Raw genomic sequence first — 7664 nt, 5'->3', positions numbered from 1 at the left:
GCGCCAATCCTTGGTCTTGTACCTCTTCCTACGGTCATACCTGCAACAAAGCGTTTGTTAGTTGTACCATACACACCTCTAAATTATAGCTTTGTTATTAATCGATAACGCACCCATGCAATTCTTGGTTGGTGGAGTAAAGCAGTGGTGGGTAGCCTGTCATTCTTCCAAACTGCCTGCAAACCCTGGTGGTGCTGTGAATCTCGACCACGTGGAAGAAAATAAGAGGGACATGGCAGCGATACTCGTTTGACTCATCCCTAGTGACATGACTCAGATAGTACTCGAGCTCTGGAGCATCCTAAGAACACCAATGCACCTGAACATTTCATAATTGAGTTAGGTTATGATATAGTGTACATCGAACAAGACACATGTATGATAGTAAATAGAGCGTAACCTGGTGTTGTGTTAGGATGTCGAGACCGTCCGTGTACTCCCTGTACTTGTGCCTCGCATTCCCTCTAACTAACTCTGCTTACGTCTAGATATACAGAGCTATAGAGAGTGTATCCTACCCCTTCCAATGCTGCATTGAACATGATAATGAATTAGCTATTAATAATTTAATCATATGTAACTGCCTACGGAAGCCCAGGGGTTATCGTCCTTGGTTGCAGGGTCCTTCCCAGCGCTATGATTTGGTGGTATACGCACTGCGGAAGTGGCACCTGTCATCGGCTGATAAAAGTTGGCTGGTGTCCTCAAAGACCCAGAAGACGTGCCACCCAACCGCGCCGGGACTATCGATTCCACCCAAGGAGTGTCCATGCAGCTCAACTTCTAAGCTAGCTTCCTACAGCTTCGCTTCACCTTCTGCATAAATAGACGTTAAAGTTAGTGCATTTCCCAAACGCATATACACTAAAGAAATATTTTCGGAACGGAAAAGTTTATGTTTACCTCCACAAAAGCATCGAGAACGCCTGGCCCCAGCCCTCTAGACTCGTGAAGCCAAAACGTTGCTTCGTTGGATAGCCTTGACAATTATGTCGCCTAGGTACAGAAATGCGGTTGGACAGTTTTAGTACACATACTTAATACCAACTGGATAACAAATTATACCATTCGAGTATCTTACCACATATCTTTGAAGTGGGGCTCTCTGTAGTTGTGTGTCGTTCCTAGTGGCAACGTCATACACATCTTCGATCACATCTTTCTCGTCGTCCTTGTCAATCACCTCCTCAGTGTACGAGGGCTTGATATGTGTCCTCGTAGACCTGTGAAGCCATCGTAGTTACTCGTTGAAGGTGTGCTGGTTGTGTGGGGGACCCACATCAACTGGCTGCCGGTCCCTATTCTGCCACAACTGGATGTACGCGTTGTGTGTCACGCGCCAATCCTTGGTCTTGTACCTCTTCCTACGGTCATACCTGCAACAAAGCATTTGTTAGTTGTCCCATACATACCTCTGAATTGTAGCTTTGTTATTAATCGATAACGCACCCGTGCAATTCTTGGTTGGTGGAGTAAAGTGGTGGTGGGTAGCCTGTCATTCTTCCAAACTGCCTACAAACCCTGATGGGCAAGTGAATCTCGACCACGTGGAAGAAAATAAGAGGGACATTGCAGCGATACTTGTTTGACTCATCCCTAGTGACATGACTCAGATAGTACTCGAGCTCTGGAGCATCCTAAGGACACCAATGCACCTGAACATTTCATAATTGAGTTAGGTTATGATATAGTGTACATCAAACAAGACATATGTATGATAGTAAATAGAGCGTAACCTGGTGTTGTGTTAGGATGTCGAGACCGTCCGTGTACTCCCTGTACTTGTGCCTCGCATTCCCTCTAACTAACTCTGCTTGCGTCTAGATATACAGAGCTGTAGGGAGTGTATCCTGCCCCTTCCAATGCTGCATTGAACACGATAATGAATTAGCTATTAATAATTTAATCATATCTAACTGCCTCGAAGAATATAGTGAACCGAAGTACTTACCGGTAAACCAGTAGCAAGAGGCCTCCTAACGGGCCATTGTGCCCTACACTAAATCTGGAGTAGGTAGGAGCAACCCCCAAGGTTCGCATACCCTGAGGTACGACGGCAGGCAACGCATAGCTGCCGATACATCTATGTCAGGACTGCGCTGCCCCAGTTGTACGTCGCTATGTTATCCCACGGCTGGCAGTTTATGTCAAGGAAGATCCAGCTGATGGTGTTGCCCGAGGCATTTAGGAAGAGGAAAGCACCAAGGAAGTGCCAGAGCCACACTCTAGTGAACCTGTCGATCTGAGCCTCATCAGCCTGTGGGTCCAAGTAAACAAAGCGTCCTATGATCCACGACGACGAAACACTAGAACTTTTCCTGAAATTCACCAAAGAAAAAGAGACCTGATGGCTGCAGGAAAGCAATGCAAGTATTAAATAGGCTTGAATTGCTCACTTATTTTTCTTGGAAACCTCGTCGTCCGGTGGAAGAAAGCCAGTGAACTGAGCCACCAACTCCCTCCAATGATCGTTGTCAACTATACTTGTCACTGGAAGTCCCCCCAATCGAAGGCCAAAGATAGCCTTCACGTCCTAAATGGTCAAGGTCATCTCGCTGCAAGGTAGGTGGAACATGTGGTTCTCAGGCCTCCACCTGTTATAAGAATAGAACGACTGTTAGTTGCCTTAAATTTGTTATAAGAATGTTTACGTACAATGAAGGCACTCGCACCTGCCTACAGCTGCAGTAAGTAGTGTTGGGTCAAGGGGCGGAAGACCGTAGTTGACAACACGGACAAGCTCAAGAAAGCTGGCACGCCGTATGTACAACACGTAACGCTCGTCCCACTAGTACGCCCTGGTGTGCGTGTGGGGCCTCAAAGGAGGCAAGGGCACCTCTGCATCGGTGTCACTCAATAAGTGTGCTCGGTGCGTCTCGTCGTACTCCACCTCAAGAAGGGGGTATAACGGGTGTTACGTGGGAGCCATCATGTTACAAATTGATAAACAAAGGGTTAGATTGTTCAAATTAACAATATTCAAATTAATATTATGTAGCATTGCAAAATTTGAACTACTTGTTATGCAATAGGATTACAATATGAAAGCACATGTATATATTCAAAGTAACATTAACAGACATATTAAACAACTTCACTAGAAAAATAAGCAACTTCTACGTATTCAAACGGACACAAACGTCATTGAAGTTAGGAGGTTCATCAAACTATTCCAAATCGCCGTATCACGCACTACTAAATACCAACACTTGAAAACTAGTATCTATACTGACAACCTTTACTACTATAAACTAACTAAATAATAAATACCTAATCAATCCCTAAACCCAAAGGCCTAACTAATAGTAACTTAAACCCTAACTACCTAACCAAACCTTAACTATACTACAACACACAACGTAAACCCTAAAAACTACCTACCTAAATAAATAAATTCACTAACCTAACTATACTAAATCACTAACCCTAACTATCCTAAATCACTAACCCTAACTAAAATAACATTCATAATAACAAGAAATCGAGAGAGGTAGCTACCTTGATATGAGCCGAAGGAGAGGAGGCGGCACTGGCAGGTGAGGAGGCAGCGGCAGCTGGCGCAGGCGAGGAGGCGGCGCTGGGGGGGGGGGCAGGCGGCGGTGGCGTTCGAGGGCGAGGACGGGCGCAGTGGGGGCGTCGCGGGCTTTACTTGGGCCTTGCCGCGCCACCAGAGATGGCGCGTCACAGCCACGCCAAAATGGGTGGCACGGCAGACCCTGCCACGATGACGCCATGTCATCCTCCCGCCGTGCCACCATGCATGGCGCGGCACATGCGTTTCGCCGCGCCTAGACGCGGCCAAAAGTGTTAGTTTTGAAGAAAAAAAATAGTGTTAGATTTAAAATTAGTTTATAAAAAGTGTTAAAAATAAAAAATAAAAATCGCATGCGCAGGGGTAGGCCCAAACGACGGTGCAGGTAACCAAACAGCCGCTCGGTGTATGAGATGGGACACGCCGGACCCTATACGGGCAACCAAACACGACCTAATCTTCTTGCACAAGGACCTGTAGCGTCTCGGCCCTAATCAACTCTTTTTGATGTCATCGCAGGATCTTGACTTCGTTTGATTGGCCACTTGGATTCACTCAGCTAATAGTTAGTTGTTAAAAATGAGTTATCCAACGTACATACTCCCTTCCTTCTAAATTATATCGTTTGATTTTTTGGTATATTCAATTTAATATGTATCTAGATATAATGTATCTAGATATAATGTATGTCTACATACATAGTAAATTAAATGTACTAAAACAGTTAAAGCGATTTATAATTTGGAAAACGGAGGGAGTATAGCTACTAACAAATCAGGTAATTATTAGCTAGGCATCTAGCTAACAAGTACTCCCTCCGATCTAAATCACAAGACGTTTTGGGTTTTTTAATACATTACTTTTTTCTACATAACTAGACATAGTGTATATCTAAGTACATAATAAAAAAATATGTATATAGAAAAAAACCTAAATGTCTTATAATTTAGAATGAAGAAAGTATATATATCATTAGTTGTTCAAATCTACTTAATATCAGCTAATTGATTAATAGAATAGTATTATTACCCTTCTACCTACCTCAGTAGACGTACCGGCCAATAGTAATTACTACCTTCATTTTTTCTAAATTGTGGCTTAACATGGCACGATCTTTCCAACTACACTTTGATCATTTATTTATTTTAAATTATATTGTTTATACATATAAATTTATAGTATATTTAATCACAAATCTAACCATATCAAATTTATCTAACCATATCAAATTTATATTATAATAATTAGAGATTATTAACTAAATTGTTGGTATGAGATTTTTTCAAATTTCAATATTAATACACGTGTGTACTCCCTCTATCCCTAAATATCTGTCATTTTCGCTTCTTGAGAAACAACTTTGACTAAATATATATTAAAAAATATTAATATTTATGGTATATAATTAGTATCATTAGAAAGATCTTTGAATCTAATTTTTTAATAAATTCATTTGAAGATACAAATGTTGCACACATTTTCTACAAATTGATTTAAACTTATGGCACACACTTCAACGGCGACAATTATTTAGGGACGGTGGGAGTACCTTGTAAAAGAGAATGGAGATAGTAAGAAAAAGAAACGTCCATTTACTACCAATCCATCCACCGATTCAAACAACACTCAACCAGAGTCATAAGTTGCCAGCTAACAGTTAGCTAGTTGATATTAGATGGCTACTTATTAATTAACCGTGTGGCTACTTATTAATTAACTGGTTTTACCCAGCTCTCGCCTGGTTTGCCACCGTACGCGCGTGCCACGGCGTTCTCCCACGCTGCGCAGGCGCGCAGCTGGCGGCACCATGCACGCACACCGCCCACGGCCGCAGCAACCACGTACGCTGCCGCCCTCGATCGCGTTATATAAACCCTCCCCTAGTCCCCTCGAAATCCTCGCGCTGCTGCCTTGGACTAAAACAAAACACGCCCAAGAGGTCAGCAGATTATTCCACAGCCACAGCCCATTTCTTCGTGAAAGACAAAGAAGATAAATACGTACGATCGAGAGCAAGCAAGAGATAAAGATGGCCGCGTGCAGCTGCAGAGTGGCGGTGCTCGTCCTTCTCTTCTTCACCCTCGCTGTAATGCTTGTGGCGTCGGACCCGTGCGCAGCCGCAGCGACGCCGTCAACGGTGCTGCCTGTTACCGACCTACCACGCGCCGGCGGGGAGGAGGCGCCACCGTACTACGCGGAGGATGCAGCCAAGAAAGGAGATGGTTCCACGGCAGCGGCGACATTGACGGAGACGACGACCGGGCTCCGAGGATCGCTGGAGTTCGGCGGCAGGAGGATGGCGGCGCGTTGGAATGCGGCGTCGCGGGTGTTGGGGTCCGTACCAAGCCCCGGGCAGGGGAACTAGATTAGCTAGCTGCACGACGACCTAGCTACTAGCTTAGCTACCTACACATGATGCATGCACATCAATAATGGCGGTGGTCGACATGATTTGACCGCCGTATGTATTGGTTGATTATTGATTTGGTTTTCTGTGTGTTGTGTTCTCTTCTGTGTGTTGTGTTCTCTTCTTCTCCACATGTTCATATCATCCTTAGGTCTTAGCTGCAGGACACACTGAACATCTAGACTACAAAAAAATCGCACATTCTAGCATCCCAGCATTAAACTTGCAGAACGCAATGGGCATGACAACCAGGCAATCTATGAAACAAAATCGCAGAGAGGAAGGGAATGCATTACCCCCATGCGTAGCCTCTTGACGAGAGGCATCGGCTTCCTCTTTAGACCCTTCTAGAACCTAAATCCAAACATATACCGAAAAAATGAAAAAGCATAAAACGCAATCAAAACAACGGAAAACATCCATCATCCAGCACGGAATCCAGTCGCCAACAACACCATTTCTGCTGCAGCTAGCGCTTACCTTATGCGGCGTGGTCGAGATGCCCCGGGTCGGCGTTGGCAGCAGCTGCTGCGTGGGATGGAGGCGAGCGGCCGGATAGCCTTCGTGGAAGTAGCCCGAATCGGCGTCGTATGACTCCACGGCGCCCACGTAGGTGTCAGTACAACTCCATGACGCTCACGTGCCGAAGCCCGGGAATGCCTTCCGCCCCACCCATCCCACCAGCGCCTCCATCCCTCACCTCCACCAGCGCGGGCATCGGGAGCAGCAGCGGCCTGGGAGAGGCCAAGCAGAGGCGGAGCAGCGCTGGCAGTCCTGGCACCTTGCCCACGACGAAGAGGTCGTTCCCCAGCGCCTCCACCTCCCAGATCTGCGCCACCATCTCGCTAGCGTTGAACACGCCGCGCTCGCGGTACTCCACGGCTGTGCAACCACCGGCGGTGTGGACGCTGTTGGCCTGGTCCAGGAACTCCCGCAAGGGCCTTGCACTCCTTGATAGCGTCGAACTCGGTGACCGTGAAGCTGACGCCCTTCTGGGAACCGAAAATCAGGAAGTGGAGAGATTTCTTTTTGGAAACCGAAAATCAGGAGAGGGCGACGCGCGAGATCGGGAGGGGAAGTTTTGCTTGGGGCGCGGTGCGGGGATCGCACGAGCGAGGCAGGCGTTGAAGCTTGCGTTGAAGCCTAGAATTCTCGATGGCCACACGGTCGTGGTGAAGCCTTCTGAGAGTAGATCTGTGTCGTTAGTTTGCAAGCGGAGGTTTTTCTGGATGTAAATTCTGGGTTAAATGGAGTAGAGGTTATTTTTGGGAGGAGCAAATTCTTAGGTAGATAAGCGTAATTTTAATTGGGCCTTATAGTAAAGATATGGCATGCAAACCAAGAATAGAAATAATAATATAATCCGCAAAGGATACTAATCATGATATTTACGTCTTGTTTAGTTCCACCTTAAATTCTCAAAAAGTGCTACGATACCTATCACATCGAATATTTGCGGTCCGTGCATGGAGCATTAAATATAGACGAAAAACAAAACTAATTGCACAGTTTGGTGGGAAATTACGAGACGAACGTTTTGAGCCTAATTAGTCCATGATTAAACACTAATTACCAAATAAAAATAAAAGTGCTACAGTAGCCCTAAATTCCAACCTCATGAAACTAAACACGCGCTTAGGCTTTCTAAACAAATAAAGCCAAAACACAGATCGGACTGCAACTTCCTTAACCTCCTTGATTGACATTCGATCTCATCATTTCACG

This window comes from Miscanthus floridulus, chromosome 19 (genome assembly GCF_019320115.1).
Source record: "Miscanthus floridulus cultivar M001 chromosome 19, ASM1932011v1, whole genome shotgun sequence".
Taxonomy (NCBI): domain Eukaryota; kingdom Viridiplantae; phylum Streptophyta; class Magnoliopsida; order Poales; family Poaceae; genus Miscanthus; species Miscanthus floridulus.
This window is presented reverse-complemented; position numbering follows the sequence as displayed.